The sequence below is a fragment of the Neopsephotus bourkii genome, unplaced genomic scaffold (genome assembly GCF_033783945.1).
Source record: "Neopsephotus bourkii isolate Nb327-2 ecotype Australia unplaced genomic scaffold, CSIRO-AGI_Nbou_v1 NB_998, whole genome shotgun sequence".
NCBI classification, from domain to species: domain Eukaryota; kingdom Metazoa; phylum Chordata; class Aves; order Psittaciformes; family Psittacidae; genus Neopsephotus; species Neopsephotus bourkii.
Genome location: NW_026901490.1, coordinates 2845293 through 2870462, shown reverse-complemented (window position 1 = coordinate 2870462; position 25170 = coordinate 2845293). Strand labels below are relative to the sequence as shown.

The following is a 25170-nucleotide window of genomic DNA, read 5'->3' as shown; positions in this document are numbered from 1 at the left end:
CCAAACTTCTCAGAGGTGCTCCAGTGCACGCTGCAGCCTCCAGCTCACAGATGGCACCTGCTTAGGACAGCACGAGCATGGCCAAGGTGGAAATGCTCTGGGACAATGAGGAAGGATCATGGAGTGCGGTGGGAAGGACTATGTGGAAGGGACAGAGAGGATGCTTTCAAAGAGTGGCTAGGGCTAGGTCAAGTCCAAGGTGGTGATATGGCAAGCAATGGCCTTGCATCATCTCCTACTCAAGTGTCAGCTCCATGTGAAAAGGGCAAACCTCCTGCAACAACATTGTTATACATGACCTCCTTGTGCTTGGATTAATGCAACAGTAACTGATAAATAAGGGTGAACATACATGCAAGAACTGAATTTCCACTCAGAGTATCCTGAATTCTTCACCAGCACTTACAGCTCCCAGGAGCAGCTCTTAAGCACCGTGCACAGCGTGGGGCAGGAGACCTGTCCATTTTGAGGCAAAGCCCAGCAGTGTTTTGCAGCTCAGCTGGCAGGATGTTTTTGAAAGCAGCTCAGTTCAGCCAACAATCTCCCCCTAGAGTCCAAGTACATCACCTCTAAAATATGTCTCAGCTCCCCTGGCACGCAGCCTGGGAACCCAAATCTGTTTCTGATCCAGGTCCTCCAGCTGGCAGCGTAACAAACTGCTGTCCTGCCACCAGGATGGATAAAGTCATTTTTCACTCATTATGTTATTCAAAAATAGAGCAGGAGCTTTATTTAAAACAAGAAAGCAATACACTGTGCTTCAGGAAATTAACAGGGTAAAAAAGCTCTTGTGCTTTATAAACCACAAGGACAAGAGACTGAGTTAGAACAATGTGAGTTAATATTCCAGGGAGCTTGACCAGAACAAACATACTCAGGTTACAAATTCTGCCGCTCCCGGTCTTGCGGCTAAGCCTAACCTTACATCCATGTCAGGCAGCCAGGCTTTTCCTGCAGATCACTAATATTTTTCCCTGCATTCTATTTGCCAGAATAGCTTCAGGCAAAATGGTACAGATGCATACCAGCTGCTGGATGGGATTTTCTCCATCAGCACGGGATATAGGTGAACGTGCTGCAGTCAGTGATACCTCTGCTGTTCCAATTGAATTTCACTTGGGTGTGAGGTGCAATCCTGCGGCTATTCCCACTGCCAGAGGCAGCCCTGAGGAGCAGCACCTGGAGTATGACCCCTGTTTATCTAACAAACTGCAAGGACTCTGCTGGACTTCTGGCAGAGGCTTGTGGCAGTGGTAACAACAGTCCCTTTAAACCCAAGTTGCTACTTAACAGCCAGATAAAGAAGAGCAGGCAGGTGTATCTGGTGTCACTGCCGGTAACCTGGCTAAGCTGACTTGTTCACCAGCTCCCAAGGAGATCCTGCTCTCCCTGAAGCAAGTCTCCTTGCACTTCCTCTCACCGCAGTGTGGGAAGGACTGGCCACACAAGCCACTCACACCAACTTGCTGGCCTTTGCCCACAGGATCCTTCCATCCTTGCACTGCCTGTCACCTGATTTGCCATCAGCTTTTGTTACTGACTGGATTATTTTTCCCATTAACCTAAATCAATATACTTATACAGAAAACATCCCAGAACTCTAGTCAATACAGAGAATTCAGAAAGTATTACAGATTTATAGATATTTTCAGCATTGATCAGAGATCCTCAGATGGATGGTGCAATGGAGGCATAGCCAACAGATTAGATTTTCAAGTACTGATGGTAACTTGGAAAAAAAGCCCTGGAAGGATTTAAAAGCCCAAGCGTCACTGACTTCTAATTGACTTTCAGTGAGGTGAGTACTGCCACAGTCTCCAGGTACTTTCAAAAGCATCACCTTAAAGCCCTGCCTAAAGGTTTGTCTGTCTCTCCCTGCCAACACAGCATGCCTGTGAGAGGGGAAGGCAACTATAGCAGGATATTCATCTTACAAGACCTTTGTCTTGCCTAGGGGTAACATCCTGCACAGAAATGAGCATGACCCTCAGCTATTACACAAACCAGTATAGCAGGGAGGTTGGAACTAGATGATCTTCAAGGTCCCTTCCAACCCAAGTCATTTTATGATTCGATGGCCAAACCATCTGTGGCTGCTGCTAGTCCTACACTCATCCTGCTCTGCAGCCAGCAGAACATATCAATGCAGACAACTGAACTGGTGTCTCCCTCTCCTCTGATAGCTCTGCTTTTCATGTCTAACTCAGATGGTGTGGGGGTTTTTAGGTGGGGGTTCAGTGGAGAGTTCTGTAATGTGTGTGGTTTTTAGGTTCAATGGAGAGTTCGGTAATGTCTGGAGCACCTTGTATAACTATGTCCGCAGTTGCTTTCTCTGTTCTATTTGTTACCAGATTAGTCCTCCAAGGGGGTTGTCCATCTGGATAACCACAGCCATCAAACAAAGTACCACAAAACCACTTGCTCACTCCCCTCCACTGTCCAGTGGGATGGAGAGGAGAACTGGAAAAAAGGTAAAACCCTGTGGGTTAAGGACAGTTTAATAATTTAAAGTAAAATATGACAATAACACAACAACAATAATATTAATAGTAGTAAGGGAACAGAGAGGTAGGAATAAACCCAGGACCCCCACAAAAAAAACCAAATGATGCGTGGTACCACTGCTTACCACCCACTGACCAATACCCAGCCTGACCTGAGCAGCAACCAGCTCCTCCCAGCCAACTCCCTCCAGTTTATATACTGAGTATAATGTTGTATGGTATGGAATACCCCTTTGGCTAGTTTAGGTCAGGTGTCCTGTCTCTGTTTCCTCCCAGCTTCCCGTGCCCCTCCTCACTGGCAGAACATGGGACTGAAAAGGTAAGCACTACTGAGCAACAGCTGAAACATCGGTGTGTTACCAGCATTATTCTCATCATCATCATGGCTTGACTTCGCGAACGAAGACTTGGGAAGGGCTTTACCCACGCTTCCTACAAGCACACTGATGACTAAGAAGGCCAATGTGGGATAGGCAAATCCGGCTACAAAAAGCACAGCAGAAGGTCTCCCTGGGTGGTATAGGTGGGGCGCGATTCTTTCTGTGTTGTCTTTTCTCCTCAAGACTAGTTCTTCGTGAGCTCTCAAAGGAGTCAGCAGCATTATGTATGGTGTGCCTCCAAGTCTCCCGATTGGAGGCCAAGGTGGACCACTGATGGTAGTCAATATGGCCAAGGCTAAGGTACTGTTTCAAGGAGTCCTTATATCTCTTCTTTGGGGCACCTCTCTTGCAGCTACCGGTGGCAAGTTCACCATAAAACACGATCTTGGGGAGGCGGTGATCCTTCATCCTAGAGACGTGCCCTGCCCAGCGCAGCTGCAGTTTCAGCAATGTGGCCTCGATGCTGGTGACCCCTGCCTGTTCGAGGACAGTGACATTAGACACATAGTCAGTCCAATGGATGTTTAGAATTGTACGGAGGCAGCGCTGATGAAAGCATTCCAGGAGTCGCAGGTGATGACGGTAGATGACCCATGATTCAGACCCATATAAAAGAGTAGACAATACAATGGCTCTGTAGACACTGATCTTTGTACTTTTCTTCAGGTGTTTATTGCACCAGACTCTTTTATGGAGTTTTCCAAAGGCTGTATATGCCTTTGCTATTCTGTTGTCTATCTCTTTGTCAATCGTGGCATCCGAGGAAATGATGCTTCCCAGATAGCTGAACTGCTGAACTGTCTTAAGCTCTGACTCGCCGATGGTAATATGGGGATGGCGATAATCTTCTTGGGGTGCAGGTTGGTAGAGGACTACTGTCTTCTTCAAGCTGACTTCCAGCCCAAAAACCTCAGCCGCCTCTGCAAAGCAAGATGTTAAACGCTGAAGAGCTGCTTCTTGTGTGGGCAACAAGGGTGGCATCATCAGCAAAAAGCAGTTCACGGACAAGATGATTTAGGGTCTTAGTGTGGGCCTTCAGTCGCCTTAGATTGAATAGGCTTCCATTGGTATGATATCGAATATAAATGCCGTTTTGTTCATCAAGGTCTGCCGTAGCCCTTTGGAGCATCATGCTAAAGAAGATTGTGAATAAGGTCGGTGCGAGAACGCAACCTTGTTTCACACCATTGGTTATTGGGAAAGGCTCAGAGAGTGCATCACCATACCTGACTTGGCCTTGCTGATCTTCATGTAACAGAATAATCATTTTGAGGAACTTGGGGGGACAACCTAATCATTCTAAGATCAGCCACAAGCCTTTCCTGCTCACAGTGTCAAAAGCTTTGGTGAGGTCAACGAAAGTTACGTATAACCCCTTATTCTGTTCTCTACACTTTTCTTGCAGTTGTCTGAGAACAAATACCATGTCTGTGGTACTTCTATTAGCTCTGAAGCCACACTGACTTTCAGGTAGAAGTTCTTCTGCGATGGCAGGTACTAGTCTGTTCAATAGTATTCTTGCAAGAATTTTACCAGCAATGGAGAGCAGAGTTATACCACGGTAGCTTGAGCAATCTGACTTGACACCTTTTTTCTTATACAGAGTGACGATGATTGCATCATGAAAGTCTGGCGGTATTTTGCCTTGTTCCCAACAGCACACAACTAGCTCATGAAATTTAGCGTGAAGTGCTTGGCCTCCGTGCTTCCATATTTCAGGTGGGACTCCGTCAACCCCAGCTGCCTTGCCAGTTTTCACCTGCTGTATGGCCTTAAGAGTCTCTCCCATGGCAGGGGTGAAATCCAATTCATTTTTCACCGGATGTTGCAGAATGTGCTGGATTCCTTCGCCTTGGACTACACGATTAGCACTAAAGAGGGTTTGAAAATGTTCAGACCAACGATTCAGGATGGAGATTTTATCTGTGAGAAGCGTTTGGCCGTCTGCACTAAGTAAGGGGCTTTGAACCTGAAATGTGGGTCCATACACTGCCCTCAGAACCTCATAGAATCCTCTGTGGTCACCCAAATCTACACATAGTTGAATCTTTTCTGCTAGGTTGACCCACCACTTGTTCTGGATGTCTCTAAGTTTCTGTTGGAGTTTGCTACGTGCAAGATGAAAGGCTGCTTTTCTTACATGGCAGAGTGGCTGAGCGAGGTGTGCTTGATGAGCAGATCTCTTTTTTGTCAGCAATTCCTGGACCTCCTGGTTGCTATCGTCAAACCAGTCTTTGTTTTTCTTTGAGGAGAACCCAATGGATTCTATGGAGGACTGCAGGAGGCTATTTTTAATATGTTGCCAAAGCGCTTCAGGAGAAGAATCTATAAGTTGGTCTTCAAGCCTAGTTTGAAGGTTAGCCTGAAAGCTGTCCCTCGCTGCAGCTATTTGAAGATTATCAACATTGAGCCTCCTCCTTGGAATGCCGCCCCTCTTAGATTTGGGCTTGAGGTGGAAATTAAGTTTGCAACGCACCAGGCGGTGGTCTGTTTGGCATTCTGCACTAGGCATCACTCTGGTCTGGCAGACATCACGAATATTTCTCTGGCGCACTAAAACATAGTCAATAAGGTGCCAATGTTTAGATCGAGGATGCATCCAGGTTGTCTTCCAGCTGTCTTTCTGCTGGAAGATAGTGTTGGTGATGGTAAGCTGTTGCTCTGCACAGAACTCTGGTAAGGGGTGGCTGTTATCATTGCAGCTGCCAACACCGTGCTTTGTTCTCAGACTAAAGCCAAAACACAGCACTGCACCAGCTACTAGGAAGAAAGTTAACTCCATCAACATCTGAAACCAGGTCAGATGGACAAGATGGTAACACATCCTGTTACACACTTTCTTCTGGGCAGGACTCTTACACACTTCTGAAGAACTGTTATACACTTTCTTCTGTGCAGAACTCTGTACTGCAAGTACTGGTTTAGGTACTATTCACAGGAGGTTCTAATTCCCAAAAGGGAAGAGCCAAGCTCTGCACAGACTGAGAGAGCACACTCAGCATGATGGAAGCTCAAGCCATTCCAGAGGATGAAACCACTGCCAAATCTTGTCTCTGCAAAGGCCATTTCCCATATGTTTAGTTTGCCACTTGACCAAAACTATTAGCAAGCTTCCACTCTGAGGAATGTGTATGAGCAATCATTTAGATTTGGAAGCTAACTGAAACAAAGGGGAATCACCTCTTCTCATGTGGTAATCTCTAATCTGCTACCCCCTGCTCAATACAGGGTAGGGACAGCCAAACTACAGCATGTCCTGTGAGCAATGTGTCCACACCAGCACAAAGATAAACTCATGGTCGAAGTGTCTGAACTCCAAGAGACCTCCTATGGAGTTCACTGGGATACCTTCAGACAGCAGTTGAGTACCTCTGCAGAGCACTACACAGGCATGCCCCTGGAGAGAACAAATTGCTTTGGTTTGTTTTTTTTAAAGACTTTTAAAGCAAAAGTCACGTTCAAAATATTCATTTTTATTTAAATAAAGGGAAACATACTAATAAATGAAAACTTGTGGGTTTGCCCTGGGTTTCTGCACTGCAGAAGGATTCTCTACCTAGCAACTTCTGTAAGACTTTTACATGGTATTTCTTCTATTTAAATAGGCCATCTGACAGGGGAAAATATCTGTGTAAAATTGCTGTGGAGCTAACAGATTTCTGATCAAGACTAGCATCTGGCAACAGCTATAGATTTTCACAGTCATCCCTCCCAGCACAGAGTTCATACGTCTAATGCTAGCTCAGATGCTTAGGGAGAAATCGTACATACATTAATACAAAAGACAGCAACTTCCTCCCATGCTTTTAGATCATCCTCTAGAAAAAAACAAAATAGCACAACCCTGTCACAGAGTTCTGAAAGTGGATCAAAAATCCTATATAAGGAGAGATTTCTGTATTTAGCTCCAATTAATTTGACTTCAGTGCAGATATGCTGGAGCCAAAAATAAACGCTAGACTGTTTGACTCCTATTTTCTGTTCTAGCCACTACACCACACTTTGACAATGATAGGTACTTTACATAAACGTTAGTTTCTCTCTGTATTACATATTTTCAGTTGCCTTTTCAAATCCACTCCACTCCAAGTGCACTGCCACATATACGTGTTCTTTGAATCAAAGTGTTCTGTCAGACACATCGCAGAACTACCTCCTTACAGTACGACCCTTGTGATGTACCAGCTAATTACTAGGAACTAAATATATGGGTTTTATTAGAATACATCTATTAGAGTTCACTACCCTGGTGAGTGCTGCCAGCTGAGGGTAGTACCAGGTACAGGCAAGGCACCTAGAAACAATTGCTTCAGAGCACAGAAATAGCAATGGGACTTCAGCAAGAGGTGAGGTCAGGGCAAACATCTTTTAACAGAAACATCCCTGTACTGCTGCCACTGGTCCCACAGAGACCAGGTCTCACTGTTAACTGTGTCAATTTAAGACTTGGGCAGAAAAGAAAGAAAGAGAAAAAAAAAAACCAAACAACAAACAAACAAAAAAACCCAAGCCAACCAACCAACCAACCGATTACTTGGATGCCAGTCCGAGGGCCCAGGAAGGGCAGGTCTTCCCAAATTGGCACCAAATCCTGCACTCGTTATTCTTGGAAAGGTTTTATTTACATTATTGCAATACTGGGTAAGGATTGCAAGATGTAACTCTGAGATCAGACCTCTAATCCTGCCTCTCTGTTTACTGCATTGATTGTGCTCTTTTAGACTCTGATCTTGCCATTCCTGCTTAGTGCAGGCTCCCCTCTGTTGGGGATGAGGAATTAAAATGGGATTCAACTGAAAAGCTGAGGCAGAGCAGGGAATGATGAAAAAACATCATCTGCCATGAGCAGCCCTCACCACGGTTAAATTTAGAATGTAGGCTCCTCAAGCAGAGAGATGATCCTCATTCCCTGTGGGGCACCAGTCACACAGTGCTACATAAACATTAAAATAATAATTGATGATTAATTAATAATGGCTTCCTTTTCCTCATGACCATCTCTCAGCTGCCGTAAGATATATTCACTTCCTTTCTCCTCCATGCAGATACAAACAATCATTTGAAGACTTGTCTTCCCAGAGAAAATCCGCGTTCTCACTCCTTTCCACTAAAATATTCCCTGCAGCCTCGGACATGAGACTCTGGACCATTCACAGGCACTCTTTAAGAAATAAACACTGAATAAAAAAGCTTCAGAAGCTGCAGTAACCAAAATAAACATCAAGAAGGCAAATTTGAGATGCAGGTTAAAAAAAAAATAAGAAAAAAGAAAAGCTATTAATTCGCCTTTGCTCTATAATTATGTCCTCTATAAAGGCAGAAGTCTTCCAATACTAGCCATTTTAGATGCTGCAAGAAGTATGCAGGGATACCCATGTTCCTTCAGTGACTGTAGAGATGGACATCTATCTGACTGACCTTACAGCTGCCTTGTACCAAGAGTATTGTTCTTGCTTTTGATCTGGCTGCTGAACCAAATCTTGCTGCTGTAGAGTTAGAAAACATCCAGAAATGCCACATCCACTAGTTCCTTTTGCTCATCAGCTTCCTCTGACCATCTCTTGCCAGTTCAGGGCAGCCTTACCACATCTCCATCTACCACCCTCACTCCTGCCACCCGCAAGTCCTCTTGCTAGCTACTGAGCCATTGCACCGTCTTCCAGCAGATCTTACTAGCCTCTCTTGTAACCCTCCTAGTATAAAACAAAAAACCCCAAACCAACCAAAACCAAAACAGAAATCCTTTGTTCTCAATCTGCCATATTCTCCTAGAATTCAACCCTCAAGCTCCAAAGTCAATTTCTGCTGAAAAGTTAGCCCACTTTCTAAATGTTAGATCCCACCAAGGCCTTTCTTTACTAATGACACTCTAACTTCTCTTCCTCCTCACCCTTTTCTCTGCTGGTTTTTGTGTCTTTTTTTCCCCAAATAACCAGCCTTAGCCTTTCCCAGCTGCTCAGCTCTGCAGGTATCAACTACCTAGAAACCACTGACCAAGCCTTAAATCACAGACTAAGCCTTAAAATCCAATTTAGCTTTCAAGATAATTATTAAGATAATTATGCTTTTAAAATAAAATTCTGTTTCCTTGTGGGAAAAAATTAACATCGTCCAGAACATCAACATTTGTCTAGGAAATTTCTTCATGGTATTTTTACTGATAATGAATGCCATCTCTTAATAATCCCCCAGGTCCTCTTTAGAGACAATTATTATAAAAACAGATCTTCCTAATGAAGATAGAGTTACTGAGTCCAGAAATTTTAAATCACTAATCAGACCGGCTGTAAGACTCTGTGCAGCAATTAGTTTTAAAACCAGTTTTAAGATGAAGCTGGATCGCTTTCTGAAAGGGATGCTACATCCTGCAGATCAGTGAACCCCGAGAGGCATCGTGTGCCTACAGCTGTGCAGCAGCAACTTACTGGCACCTCTCAGGTCATATACAGCATGTGCACTGGCATGTTTCTGTTACATAAGCACAGAAAGACTAAAGGCACATGAGAAGATTGCAAAAGGCTCAGGGGAGAACTTATAGCAATCTCCCACTATCTACAGGGGGCCTACAGGAAATCTGAAAAGGGTTTTTGTATAATGGTGTGTTGTGACAGGACAAGGCAGAATGGCTTTAAGCTGAAAGAGGAGAGATGTAGACTAGACGTTAGGAAGTAGTTCTTCACTATGAGGATAGTGGTGCAGTGGAACAGGTTTGGCCCAGAGAAGCCATGGCTGCCCATCCATGGCAGTGTTCAAGGCCAGGTTGGACAGGGCCTGGAGCAACCTGCTCTAGTGGAAGGTGTCCCTGCCCATGGCAGGGGTATGGAACTGGATGAGCTTTAAAGTCACTTCCAACCCAAACCATGCTATGATTCCATGAAGCCTGTGTGCAGGAAGCGGCATGGGTAACGCCCCGGGAAGCCTCACAGCCCAGCCCCAGGGATGCTGATGGCAGCATGCACGAGCAGCAAGCTCTGTGAAGCACTCAGCATGAGCCCATGGCTGTAAAGATGGGAGACTTCATGGGCTTCACCTGGTCGTCCTGTGTATGCTGAACAGAAGCCTGCATGTAAGAAACTCCCTCTGTAAAGGTTCCACCCCATGAAAAGGTTTCTGCACATTTTTAAAGCCCGCCTCCAGGAACTTCATCTCACCACAACGGACATCCACCACTGCTCTGAAAACGTGTTTTAACAACTCTTGGGCAAATGAGCAAGGGCCCAGTACTTCAGCTCCCTCAGCCCTCCGTTCAGGCAGAAGGCTTCTGCCTCCTTATGGGGGGAGGGCCTCAACAAATGAGTGTAATTAAAGCATAGATAATGCATCTGAACACATGCATTCCTCATTTATTTAACAAGCGCAGTTTAGCTTTAATTATTTATGATAACACTTCAGAAGAAACTAGTAAACATAGTGCAGTAGACTCTACAAAAGTAAGAAAGCCCTTGTTGTGGGAGACTGGCCTTCTGCTCTGAAACCTCTGCTAGGAGAGGGACTCAAGCCTCGCTTAGTAAAGGAATCATGAGGTGCAAGGATTAGGGAAGATGAGGAATCTGAGGTTGTATTTTACTTTTAAAGCATGATAGAAAAAAGCAATCAATGAGCAATATTATAAATAAAACTTTCCATTAACATGAACAGTCTTAATCCGAGTTGTCAGTGCTGAAATCCTCTCACCTCACCTGCATGTGCAGGATGCTAAGTAGGTGCAAGTGACTGAAAGTCTTCAGACCTACTCCTCCTCCCTCTCCCACTGGGAAAATCAGAAGTTGTTGCTAATCAGCATATTTACTGTACAAGTAGCTAAGAGGAAGGAGAGGACCTGGTCTGTTTGACTGGGATCAGGCACTGCCCCCAAAAAGCCCACAGCCCCCTTCTGGGCTGAGGACAGCAAAGCCTCTGTCTGTCCCTGTTGTGTGTGGCTCACTGTAACTACTGGAAATTTCAGTGGAGAACAAAAGGGCATTGCAGTGGGATGGAGACGGTACCAGTACTGAGGGCTCACTCTCAGCTGCACTGCTGCCTGTCTTTTGCCATAAGACACACTGCTGTCTCTTAGCCAGGATTAGTGCACCCGAAGATGTAAAACAGAATGTCTTAACACTGAAAACACTCCAAAGTCACAGCGCTACTCCATGCCTTCCGGAGACAACTGCAGTGCATGCACGATCTGTGGTGTCTGCTAAAATCAAAAAATACCTGCTAATAAAGATCATCACATGGAGCACTGCCAGGCAACTTCAGGACACTTGAATTGTTAGTATGTTTGGTTGGTTTACATGGATCTTTGATGAGTGAGTGAATAGCGTGTCTGCGGGAACGGACATGCAACTCTAACCCATCCTGATGCACCAACGTACAGAAAGACCACGCAGCTCCTTCCAGACAACCATGCGTGAATGCAGACATGTCCCAGTCTCAGGTAACTTGGGATTGTTATTCACCAGGGAAACCTGAAGCTAAATTTAGCACTTATCTGGAATCAATTCTTTCGCTCTCACTCTGTAAAAGTGAGGTCTCTTCCTTAATGAAAAAGGTGCTATGCACTCTAGCTTTACCTTTTCTGTATTTCAACTTAAGGTATCACTGGCTGTGTTTAATAGTTTCACACCTACGGAGCAACCTTCTGAAAAGGTCAAAACAAAACACTAGGAGCCAAATTCATCGCTGGTACAACTCCACTGACTTCAGCAGCATTACACCTGGGACAGATGCACCCATAACTGTTTCCATTACGGTAAGTGGAAAAGAAGTGTACTTGCTGTCTTAACTTTACTTTTCAATCGATCTGTTCTGTTCTACTGTGTGTTTCATTGCAATCAATAGGAATATATCTATTAGAGAAAGTTACAGCACAAAACATCTAAATAGCTTTTAAAAAACTTGACTTCTCAGTTTATAATGAATGTCAGAGAGGTGAGAAGGTACCAGGCATTCAGAGTGTGCTCAAGTGCTTTATCTTCTGGGAGAGGAGAGATGTAAGCAGCTACCGTAAATATTTTTATGTATAAGATACATCATGGCCACCAGAGATCTTCCTTAAAGATCTGTTAGATAGCAGACATGAGCTGCCAGCCCTGAACAGCCATGTCAAATACAGCTCAGTTATTACCGGGGTGGGCACCATAAATGCTTATAAGCAGTTAGATTAGGGGGAAATAAACTTAACTTCCCTGGGACTGTGTTCATGTCCATCAAGTTCTGCTCTGCACTATGTTAGCCATGCTGACAGACTCCTTCTTCTAGGCAGAGGTAAGACTTTATGGAATTTATTTGTATTTCAAATGCTTGTTTTCCTTTTCAACCTTTCAGTGCTTCTTGGTTCAATTCTTCTTTATATGCCATGATGGCACACTACCAGTATACCAGTGCCCATTGCTTCAGCTGAAGCACCACCCAGAGTATCACTAACTGAGCCATTCTTAATAAGTGATCCTGGAAAAATACCACAAATCAATCTTTTGGATTAGCTTTATTCACTGAGGATGTCATAAAATGAGATGACATTACCAGACTAGACAGCTTCTAGCATTAAATTGTAGTAATGTGGCTCTTAATTTGACATTTAGAATTTCACTTAAATCTTTCCCTCAGAACTACGGAGTTATCTATTAATGCCTGCCATTATGCCAGATTTTAATTTTCACTGTATTTCAGTGCCATGGATCATTGCACTGGAAGCTTTAGAAAGACACTGCAGACTGTGCGTAGCAGTGTGCAGCACCTCCCAAACTGGGACATGGGATGGGCAGTGGGTGAGACCAAGAGACGAAATAAGCAAAACTAAACTGCAGTTGCATTACTCCAGTGCACGTATACTATATACCAGTCTTAGATGTAGAATTTGGATTCTTAGACTAAACTGACAGAGGGAGAGGTGCATCTGTTCCTGGACTGCTACTGTGCTCATCTGTGGCCACAGCACTCTCTCCTTTGCTTATGCCTGTCCCTATAAAGAGTCTAAGGTGGTTCTAGTGCCCTGAAGGACTGGGCAGTAGAATATATCCATGTGCCACCTCTTCCACAGGATAAAGGCTTCTACCCCATACTGGCGACTTCCATGTGCTCTCACTGACTCCCAGTTTGAAAGCTCTATATGAAATTCAGAAGGATTGTACCAGCTCTAAATATCACACAGATCCTTTGCAATTTCTCTCGCATCAGCTCAGTCAGCGCCAGTGGCCAGGTCTCAGATGCTAATGGCTATCATTTAAAGGTTGCCTTTAATGCAAAATCAGTCAAGGAAAAAGCAATCATTTTATAGAATAGTAGTGTATTGATTTAGTTTGCACCACTGGGATGTCTTAGCTATTCACGACCAGTGTGCCGCCCTATTCCCTGTGAAAACATTCTTAAGATGTAGATCGGGAGGCAAAAAGGAAAGGGGCTTTTTTTGCTCTTCATACTCGCTTGCTCTTCCTTTAAACTGAGCACCATTCACTCTAACGTACGTATTCTGAATAGCTATGCAACAGACAGTAATTCAATTTTCCCACCACAATCAACAAAATGTTCTTCCCCTGATCACTCCACTTTGTACATTACTTTGTGGCCACTTCAGTGTCAAATCTGGTCTTCCCTGCAATACACAAATGCTTCTAACACAATTTACAGCCTACTCAGAGAGCACCTTCTTGGAAATAATGTTAATCAGGATAATTTCTCCTCTTACTTTAAAGAGCTCTTGATTGGGCGCTTTCAATCAGCTGTTAGCCAGAGTTACCTCAGGATTTCTCAAGTTCTTATGGTGAAATGGGACAATGCCATTTAGCAGTCAGAGAGCATGTTTAATGGATCACACTAATCTCAAGGAGGGCCTATGAAACTCTAATTTGTCAGGTTTCATTACATTCAATAATGACTGTAATTTTCCTGAAGCGTTCTGCTCACTGCAAAATTATGTACCACAGTTTTGCACCCCATTTTGTCTAACTCTGTATGCAGAAAAATTGAAGGCATCTCGATCTCCATGGCTACTACCCATGAGGGGCCTGCAAAAGAGGGTTAAGAGTTCACTGTCAGATGTATTTATCTCAGAAGTAGGTATAATTCTTTTGCAAAGAGCTAAGTGTCAGTGCAAAGCCAAGCTGATTCAGGGTAATAAAAGCACTTCTACAAAGCTTTTAGGTGACACCATATCCCTCACAAGCTTTCTCCACCCCTGCATCTACTTTATCATCCAATACCATCATTACCTTGACCAATCTGCACATTATTTCCTTTCCAAATGGATCGATTTCAAAACAGCTCATCTGCTAATGCTCAGCACAGGTTTGGGTGACTCTCCTATTGTTTCAATTATTTCTTTGAGGAAAATTCGATCCTATTAAGCAAACAAAGCTTTTATCTCAGCCGAAGACTCCTGAGCTACAGTTGCCACTGACAGATCAAGAGCTTCTGAAACCTCCCTTGCAATTGTAGTACCTTCAAGTGAGAGATATCCCAGTTTAGTTCATCACACAAAAATGACAGTGTTAGCTATAACCCAGCATATTAAATAGGTGAGCTACTACAACTAACCAAGTCCTGCACTTTTCTGAAGGAAGCATGTGCCATTCAGTAAATGGCACATGATCTCCCCGATTTTGATCTGCTGAGGCAAAGGAATGACTTCCCAAAGAGCAAAGCAAAAGGCACATACAGCTTCACCTGATTTCCAGGGGCTACGGCCTGTGCAGCTAATTCTGATTCGGAGGGCAAACCAGCATTGGTCAAGATTCGAAAGTGAACCTGTCAGGCTCTCTCAGATGTCTTTGGAGATCTGGCCTGCCAATCCATAAGTAATGCAGAGTATGCAGACAAGAAAGCTCGAGGCAGAAGACAGTGGTCACAAAGGAATAAATAGAGCAAAATAGATGATCTTCCAGTTGCTGCTTGTGTGGCGAGTCTACTGTATCTGTACGCCTCTTCACTCTGGGGTAACAGTGCCTATGCGCTTTACAGAGACTGGAGTGGCTCTCAGTGCACAGCCATTCAAAATAAAAAGCACTATACACTGAATGAGGGCCAAGTAATTTGATTATAAATGTCTGCAGTTAAATTTTAAAGTCTACAATCAACTCCCAGAACAATTTTATGTAAAATTTTATCAGCTATGCTAAAGAACAGTGTTTACCAAGATCTGCCTTTCATACAGTCCAATAAACACCAGCTTGGTCAGCAATTCTCACTTGCAGGTCTGTCACACCAGCATTTAAATTACTTTCCTAGCCTCACTCAGATAAGCAAGTAGGGCCAAAAAAACCCCAGCCTATATGAGATCAAAGAAAGTTACTTTCTGTTCATTACGGCCGTTAATATGCCAGGCTGGTGCTGGACATTCTGTCGTCATCAGCGAAGTCCTGAGCAGCAGCCATAGCTTTCCTACACTTAACACTAGTCCAGAATATACCAGGAGGAGCTTAATTCTGCAAAAATGTGACCTGACCCCTAATCAAATGACAGAGCATTATTTTACTCAAATCACTCTAGGATTCCCAGAGGCACAGTTCTGCACACACAAATTTCTCAGCTCTTGTACAATAGCCAGACGTGCGCATCTTCACATGGTGCTCACCTGAATTTACTTTTCAAGTGTCTTATGTCCCCAGGAGAGTAGCTGCTGGGGACCAGGAAATTAGCCCTGTTCAAAGCAAGGGATTCAGATGTCTCTTAAACCTGTAAATGACGGGAGCTAAATGCAAACTCTGTGGCTCAGCTCATCAGCACGTATCTAGAGATGCCTTAGTATGCCAAAGCAAGTATAGTAGATAACCCTATTATTCCTACATGGCATTCCCATTCCCAATTTGAAAAAAGCTTTGTTAGTTCAACATGCTTTGCATTACCTGAATGCAGAAACAGCTCTCTGTCCTTAGGTGTTTTGTTTAAATGCTTCAAATGGCCCTTGGCCTTCTGTGCCTAGGGCTGATGCATGCTCGCTTGTACCAGCGGCCCCTAGGCTTAAGCCCTCATTGACAAAAAAAGCCTATTTGTTGTTCAGTGCTTTAACATCGCCATAGAAAGAAGCAGAACACTTTTGAAGTATCCACCTTGATCACGTTTGTGACTCGGGAAATTCAAGCCACTCTGAATGATGCCACTTTAGTGGGAGAACATGAGAAGTAGCAGGCTGTCTTACACTGACATATTGGTTCCACTTTGCTAGACATACAAGATCAAAGTGATCCCTGGCGGAACTCCATAACCTTCAACAGACGGGATAAATTTGGTCCCATATGCCCACAGCAGCTGGGGAATACAATTGTTTTCCTCCTTCCATCCATATTTTGAAGATACAGAGCCTGATTTTCCGCTTGCAAGGCAACTTGAGATTTCTGTACATGTGCAATGTAAGGCAAACAATTTGTATTATCATAGATGGCCCTGGTATGCTTGTTATGGTCATCTGTGGTACACATCTAGGCTTTAAATTAAACACAGCTATAAAGAGCGTAGGAGGAATCAAGCTGGAGATTATTTTATCAGACACTCAGCAATCTGTTCAACTGGCTTTCCTGTGTACTAAACATGGCATCAGAGTCCATTTTGAATGTACAATTATGTTTTCTTTATGTAGCATCCCCTATCATCTGTTGTACTCATATAGAGAGAAGCAGCTCGTAAATACCATTTCACATTCCAAACAATTCGCTATAGGCAACTACATCATTGCTTTGTTCAAATAAATTTAAATAAATCATTATTAGAATGTTTGATCTTAGCAACTTGAGTTTTCTCCCAGAGCACAAATTAAATGCATGCTTAAAGCAGAATATTTTAGATGGAATAGATGGAGTTATTCCCGAAGTGTTCACGAGACAGGAGTAGACATTTCCATCTAATTTTTCACTTGTAATGTAATTTCTTTAGTTTTCTCTGTACATTTAAAAACCACACATTTAATTTGCAGGGGTTTCCCTGGAAGTGCGCAGTAGAATAGATGACTGTGCCACAATCTGTTCATCCATCAGCTGGTGCTTCCTTTGACTCACTCTGCATTCTGCTCCAAACACTTTATGGGAAAGGCCAAGAACAGCACTATGTCCCACTTGCTGCTTAACATGATTATATTACAAGCAAACTGTTGTTGTTAACCAAAATTTGCAAATAAAGTCATTGGAAGATAAATCTATTTCTAGTAAATATTTTTGTGTTTGGATTAATTGAGCGGAGCTAGTTCTCACTAGCTCAGATTTACAGCCCAGCATCCACCCATGCATCTCAAAATGAAATGTGTTCTCATCAGTATTAATCAATTACAAACACATACATCCTAATTGTCCTTGACTTGCAGACCACAACAAGTGACTCAGAGAAGAAAACCAGAGGGCACAGTCACACAGCAACTGTCACTCAAGCCTGGCTCTTCCACTCTGCCAAGCCTGAAAACTCAGTGGACCTGTACCATGGCTGTCCATGTGGACCCTTTCTTCCTCCAGGAAGAACACCATGTGTCTGCTGTTACACTTAACTCCACTTGCATGTCCTGCTGTAGGCATTGCTGGTATGTCTCAGCTGCCAGCCCAGCAGCTATACATCAGTTTAAATGGACATGAAAAATGCAGCAGAAGCAGAAACACAGCTGAAAAGCCTGTATCAGGATTCAACGCAAATACCACCTGCCCACATGGTGTTTCATCTCAGTCTTGATCTCAGAGATACACTGGAGTTGTGCAATCTGGAGCAACATCTGGGTCAAGATGAGGGTGTGGGAGAGGTTCAGGCCAGAGGATGCTCACTTCCAGGCTCTCACAACTTTGTGCTAGCATAGATAACTCTCCTATTTGGGGTAAAGGGTAGAGGGTGAGTGCAGATAGGGGAAAAACCTCTTGCAACTCCTTGTCTTTCCCTTCCTGGGCATTCCTGCCCTCAGAAACCAGCAGAATATCCAGCAGAGCAGAAGGACCAAATCAAATCTCTTCGCTTATACTTAATCTAAGCATACTGCGTATCCTTATTAAGGCTGGCCAGATCTGTTCTCAAACTAGCATATCATAGAAAATTGCTTCAAATATAGAGGCTTTCCATTCCACAGCCAAGGTGATACCATGTGAATAGCAAGTAACCATGTACTGGGAGCCTAGTGAAGCTTCAGTAATACAGCCATGGAAGATGGCAATAATTTATCATCTCCGCAGTAGTTTAATCCCAGATGCACCATTTGCTAATTTATTTCCATATGTACCTGGCAGACAGATTAATCAGCCATCTCTCTCAGAAACCTATATTGCACTTTATCCCTTTAGTAAGCAAGAGAAAACAAATGTACACAGCAAAATAAGAGTCCCTTACAGAGCAGCTCTGTCAACCTTTACAACTTGCCGTTTCCTTTTTTAGCTTAACAATGGCTTTTCAAAAATCTAACACCCAATCTCCTTTCACATCAGTGCATTTCTCCATCTACTTAAGTCTCTTTGCTAACGCTTGTGAAAATGAAGACAGAGATACAGAGCAAACATCCCTTCTCCTTCTGGAGCCAGCTGGAGAGAGCAATGTGCTCCAGGGAGACGGGCAGCAGGCCTGCACGGGGCCGGGGCCAGGGCCATCCCTGTGGCAGGCAGGGATGCCTCGGAGCTGAGGAGGCTGTTCCTCTGTGCTGGGTTTGCAGAGTTGCAAAATCAGGATAATAATATTTTACAAAACATTTTGAGCTCTACTGAACTAATTACTATTATCAGCAGTAATGTGCTTCCGACGCACTTAGCCCTTCTTCTGGAAAACTCTGCAAAGGGGCTGCACTTGAGGGAGCCAAGCAGCTGTTAGGACTTCAGCGATGTTATTGGTAATAAACACAGTGTCAATTCTGTGCCTAGTGCCCTTTAAGGATCTGTTTGCAATTCGCTCTCTATTTTGATTATAAGACATTATCTGCATTAAACATAATTAGCCATATTATATCATTTGCCAATCTAAGCATAGTCACTTGACAAGGAGGGATGGATTTGAATGAAAGCACAGCACAGTCTGAAGCCCAAGGAGATGAAATGAGTAGGAGCTGGCACAGACCCAGAGGGGACACGGGCTCAGCCATCATCCCCCCCCTCCCCCCCACAGGCTTTTTATGTGAAGGGTGTCACTTGCATAGCCACGCTGTGACTCTGTTCCCTGGGTCAGAGCCTGAACAGGCACGTGCAAAACCTTATTACCAAACCACAGAACAGTAATAAAATGATTGCTGAAAATGAAATTATTTATGAGCTTCAGTATCCTTGTAACAGTTACAATAATCAAAATACATAAATATTTGGATATGCTACTGACAGATGGTGTATACTGGAATAATCACACAGAATATGTCAGTTTTCAGAATCAGCTTATTCCAGAGTTGGCATGTTTCAGGGCTTTCTGATACTAAAATAAGCACCTGGTATTTGATCCTCCTAAAAATGCATTTTCACAAACACATGGGTGTCTTTTGATAGAAAAGCTACCAGGCCTGTCACCATCCACAGACACTACCCAAATAACAGTGTACTGCCACCAGCTTCTTTTGCTTTGCCCAAACGTCAGTTGGAAAGGCAGCAGCAACCCTTCTTGTTAGAGCTGGGGCTGTCAGGATGGAGTGACAGTGCCTTGCCAAAGTGCATCTGCGATTTGGGTTTGATCCACATGTTGCCTGAGAGACAAGCTCTTTCGTTTGCAACCTGAGAATGAACAACTCGACTTCTTTTGCCTATTCTCTGTTGGCAAGTCTGAAAAAGTCAGGGCTTTTGGAGAGCTCTGGTTGGAAATAATTAATGTTCATTAATAATGATTAAAACAATTACAGTGGACAAATATGCTTATTTGTGTTAGGCATCAATGATGTGGTAGTGTGTGCCCTGGACTAAGAAACCCATGAGGAGAAGACAGCCCCAGATAAAGGGAAGGAGGAGAGCAAAGGCCATGCCCCTGTGGGCTGCTCCTCCATCCCTGTCCCCAGGACAGTGGGGCATGGGACCCGCATGCATGTGGGAATAGGGACACTATGCCATCACCCCCCAGGGTTATTCCCAAACAGCAGCCTCCTTCCTCCCCTGCAGGAGACAACAGCCTGGAGAAGACCCAGCCTCATGTATCAGCCATGGCCCTCCCAGGTAGTAATTCCTGATTCCTCTCCACAAATACCAGTGTTTCCAAAACGCTGTTTACAGCCCCACGTAACAAGCCATTTTAGCAGATAGTAGTTGGTGGTAAACAGACAAATTTAGAAGATTAATAGGCATCCATTTATTATGTTACACTCTTTTCAATTTTCCCAGACAATCAAATTAGTAAATTAGAGCCATAATTTTCCACCAATTAATACCAGATGTGACACATTTTGACATTAAAAGAGTAAATATAAAAGAACTGTCAAACACTTCATATCTCTAATATAATACCATCCGAATGGAAAACCGAAATTCCTCCTGCCTCAGCTCTGTTCTGAAAAACAAACAATGCTGGTGTTTCCAACAACTGCATGTTCATGCGCTGCACACTGATCCCTCGACAGTCACTAACACCTTTCCCAAATGCATGCTGACTAAAAAGCCCAAACCCCAAAGCAGTATTTATACCTGTAATCCAGTATAGCACATACTGTCATAACATAAAGGGAGATGCCAATAACAAGCAAGAGAAAATGCCAAAGATAAACCAGGGCCATTACATGTTCTCAGTGTAGTACAGAAAAATGCTACCAAAGCTTTTAGAAAAGAAAACGGAACCTGAAAATCTTGATTTGGCTCCATTTATAATCAGCTGACATGGTGCTCCCCATTTCTAGCCTAGGACATCACAGCATCAGTTACAGGATGGTCTGCAGCACGCCATGACCCCAGAGTCAGCCAGACTCTGCGTTAACACGGCTGACCCGTGTGACAGTCACAAGGGGATAGGGGGGACACCGCTCTCTGTAGTGCCAGGCCCTGCTGCACAGGACAGAGGAGTGTTGCCTGCTCCAGTGATGCTCTGCTATCCAGGGAGGAGAGACATGGAGCTCTGGGAGCAATTAAGACTCATCTGCTTTTAACGGCATCAGCTACAGTGCTGGGGAGGAGGGAACATACCAGACAGCCACTCTCTTTTACTTTAGTTATAGCCATATCCCCTTTTTCCATACAGTCCCAAGCAGCGTGGATTTTTGATACAGGCTGAAGGTGATTTTGCAAAGAAAGAAATATCCCTTCACACACCACATGCCCCTACCCTCAAGCACATTTCCCTACTAATTTTCCCCATTTGTGCTGTGGAGCTGAACTGGAATCACATGTCCGTCACCGGTATCACATAGTACTCACTCTATCAGTTGTCTGCCACATCCAGCATCACTTCCCAAACTCACCAGGCAGCAATTGCTGCAGACTTCACGTTTCACCACAACATACACTGAAAGGGAACAAAACCAGGAGGATGCCTGGAAAACAAGAGGCTTTTTCCAGCAGTGGTTGCTTTGCAACCCAGGGCAGCAGGCAAAGCTCTGCTGTAATTACAACCTGCTGGCAAAGTCACTGAAGTAAAATGCATCCAGGTGGAAATCACTCTCCCCCTTGTGTTTCACCATGCTCATAGAATGGGCTTCTCATGCACAGCCAGTGTTTTGCCAGTATAGCCAGGTATCTGACACACTTCCTAATGGCCAGACTTACCTAGCCAAATCTGGTACTCAGCTGACTTCAGCAGAAGTTTTTTGTCCCCATTATAAGTCATGGCCTTTGCATGTCTTTTGACCCAAATTAACTGGCTCCATCAGGCTCCAAAATCTGCAGGGGCATTCAGCCACAAGAGGAAAAAAGCTGGACTGTAAATGGGCTGAGACACATCAGCAGCAATGTTACCATAAATCTGCAGAAGGGTTCCCATGGGGCTCTGGATCCAAAGCTACAGTCAACTGGCACAGGCAAAGACCATCCCTACTGACCATACAACATTTGTGATGGGATGAAACACAGTCTGAGGCTCCAGAGCAACTACAAAGCCTGCCCCAGCCTCTGTCCAGACACTTTTCTGGAAATATATGAAAATAGGGCTTGAAGCAGAATTGGAGCCAAGGCAGAAATCTCCCCCTTTCTGTTTTTTCCCATAAATGGGCAGTGGGGGGCTGAGGAGAATAGACTTTAAATGGCTTTGCAAGAGGAACCCAGATGAAAGCAAATCAGCTACAACTGAGAATATTCAATCTACTTAGCTGTCCTGCACAGAATTAATTTTGCCCAGTGCAGCTGTGACCTTCATGAACATCAGGTCAGCAGCAGCCCTACTATCTCCAAATGAAGGTGGAAGATAGTCATCCCTTAGCAGGCCACCAAAACATCAGAGAGAAAAGAGCTCTTTTATAAAGCATGGTCTCTGGAGCAAGAGGAATGTCACTGGAAGATTACACTGCAAATCTAATCCCCTATCCCTAACAGTCAACAATCTGATACATGAACCTGCCTTTCATTAAAGAGGCTGGCAATTGCAGTATCAGGCAATTCAAGCAATGGGTAGGGAATGAGGCTGCCAGCTGCATCAGCCAGCACAAGTGGATGCCCACATCAGCTCCTCCTGGTGAGGAGTTCTTACACGTGTTCATCCAGGTACATGCTGCAGCACATCTGAGCAAGGAGTTTTAAAAAGGGCCTTAACATTTTCTATAATGCTGATGCAAACTGTGTCCTGACTGTCCTGTTTCCAGCTGTTTGCAGAGTGCCTGTCAACATGGTATCTGACTGCTTTAATGTTCAAACTGACTTCTGGCAACCTCACTCACTCCTCCCAGAAAGGGGGACATAACATAGTTCCAATGCAGAGAAAGCCATACCCAATAACATTGCCTAACCAAAAGCCAGGCACATACAAAAGGTAGTTGTCCAGGTCCCTACTACACAAGCCAGAGGAGGTCAAAGGAGCCAAGTAACTTGCACCAGAATATGTTGGCCAGTCAGTCCTGCTCAACAGGCGATGTGTTATTAACAGACGTTACTGGTGTCAGCCCTGCCAAGGTGGGGAGGCTGTAAGGTTTGTATTTCTAAGCTCAACAGCTGTGGGAAAAAAGCATCTTCCTTTCACAGTCTTAAATCATGAATAACCTTACCACAAGCCAATATACAAACATTACTTTGAAACCTGAATCAGGTTCACAGGCTACAAGAAGTTGCTTAATAGCCTAAAACAGTATTTTCTGACTATGTCATCCCTGTAGCAATGATCTTAGAGTGCACAGAAACTACCTGTGTCACAGGCTAATGGTTTTCAACCAGTGAAAATATTGTTATATACTGTAAATCCCATTTAAGGAATCTACAAATAGTAATGGGAGGAGTAAGTTTGCTATACAAGGAACTTTTATCACCAGTAAGAATCTTTATGTGGTCCACAGTGAAAAAAAGTTTTAAAGCCACTGCTGGAGCTGTCTCTGTAACTGGCCAAGGGACAGAGATTGGCACCTATCTCTGCAGCTGACAAATTCATTTGGATGTTGAAAAAATAATTTGGCCAAAGGGAGAAACATGACAAAAAAGTTTCATCTTAATGTTATTAATTCCATTCCTGTCACTTCAATAGTAAATAGATTTAGGTAGAAGCACCGTGCACAGCACATGTAAGCACAGCGCATAACAGCACTCGCCACCAGAAGTGCTAGAACAGCTTAAACTTTAGCCGTAACCTTTTTGTTATCACAACTCATCATCACACGATTTATTACCACATGCTCTTTCTGTGGGAGCCTGCACTCCTGCTCTCTGAGGTTGAGTTCCAGTCTGTCACCTTGAAGCACCTTCAAAACATGCGTCTCCTTGCTTTGCAGAGATGCATGTCAACTGAGGGCTGGAGTTGAAAACTAAGCTGATATAAAACTACCAGTAATTTACCAATGCAACAAACAACTAAGGGAAGCAGTGATCAATGTCTTGTCATCACTAACATGTCAGGATATGAACGTAAACAGCATAGGGCTTTTTCCAAACCAGCAAAAGTATTTTTTTCCCGCAGCAATCTCCAATCTGGGCTTCCGCTGGTTTCGTTGGAGGAGTTCTCAGTGACTCACATGTGGATTGGGAGCTATCTCAACCCACAGTTGAAGGCAAGGGTGTTAAATATTTAATAAAGAGACAGCTTTTGTCCCAAATGTTTTGGATAAATAGCAGGTAAGAGAAACCAAAATACAAAAGGGCTTTAGGTGTTGGAGTATCTTTTTCCCTTTTGAACAACCTGAATGCCCTCACGTGGGTTCCCTCCCTGGAGCTCACAGCCATCCCCAGCTGCCATCACCGACCCACACCAGCACTCCAAAGGCTCCTGCAGTCATACCCATCCCGCAGCTTCAGCCAGTTTAACTAGCACAGTAGTCTAAAAGCTGATCTGGCCCTAGGAGCCCAGTGCTCACAGCCAGGCCGGACTGGTGCTAACAGTTGTCAAGCAGCTAAGGTGGTAACAACGGTAGGGTGTTTCAGGAATTGTTTGTCAAATACCCTGTAGTTGTTGCTGCGTAGCAGGGCAGTGAAGACATGCACCTTCACTTGTCCTCATGCTTGTCTGATTAGTTTTTAACAACAGGAAAGCAGTGAATTTTAACAAATTTCTATTTTTTCACATCCAGTAAAATATCTATTTAAGCAAACAACTATACCTTCCTGGTCCATGGTTTCCAACGCTTTACTATCTGCCGAACTTTATTATGCAACTATTACGTGCCTTTGCTCTTTACTTCTTTATGGTAATTTCTATGCAGTTAAAGTACCGCAGGTTGGTATGCAAAAACAAAAATAAAAGTGAAAGAAAGGATTAAAACCTTGGACAGTGATTTATAAACTCTGCTTGGCATCTGCCTACAGACATAGCAGGCTGAGATCTTTACCTAAGCATCAAACAGGGCTTGTTTAGGTATTCTGTTATCACTGCTGAAGCATTAAAACAGTACTTATCATTGTAATGCCAAACTGTCCTATCAGAGTACCTGCCCCTACAGGGGTGGTAAGACATATACACACTGGGCCAGGATTTGGGCATTGCTCAGCTGAAAGACAGAAATGCACTTTCTCTGTGGCTGTCCTCTGTTTCCAAGATCTTCTTTCAACCTGGAGTATACCCTGAGGGCACACACCACCATCCTCAGGGCTAGGTTTAGCAGCTGATGAGCTCCAACACTTTCAAAAACGTTCCGAAGAAGGTTTGCACCAAGCCATCCATAGCACCAGCTTCTACCTCACCAGTTTATTTGCTGGGAATGCGAAAACCGATTAAATTCAACTTGCACAGCCATGAGCAAGGATTTTCTCAGGGGGATATTTGGGCTTTGGGGTGGGCCATCACCTGCACTGTGCCATTATAAAGGTTAGCTTTGGAATTTATCATCTTCAGGG

General features: G+C 43.9%; 1 protein-coding gene across 2 annotated transcripts in view; it reads right to left on the bottom strand.

Moving 5' to 3' along the window:
* Positions 1-25170, bottom strand: part of FOXN3 (forkhead box N3) — a 218941-nt gene that overhangs the window by 154492 nt on the left and 39279 nt on the right. Inside the window, exon 1 of one of the 2 annotated variants that reach the window (XM_061359970.1) lies at positions 17159-18353. The exons of the other annotated variant lie outside the window; for it this stretch is intronic. The gene's annotated coding sequence lies outside the window, so the exon portion shown is untranslated. Of the gene's footprint in view, positions 1-17158; positions 18354-25170 lie in introns of those variants that run through there. 2 annotated transcript variants of the gene reach the window in all.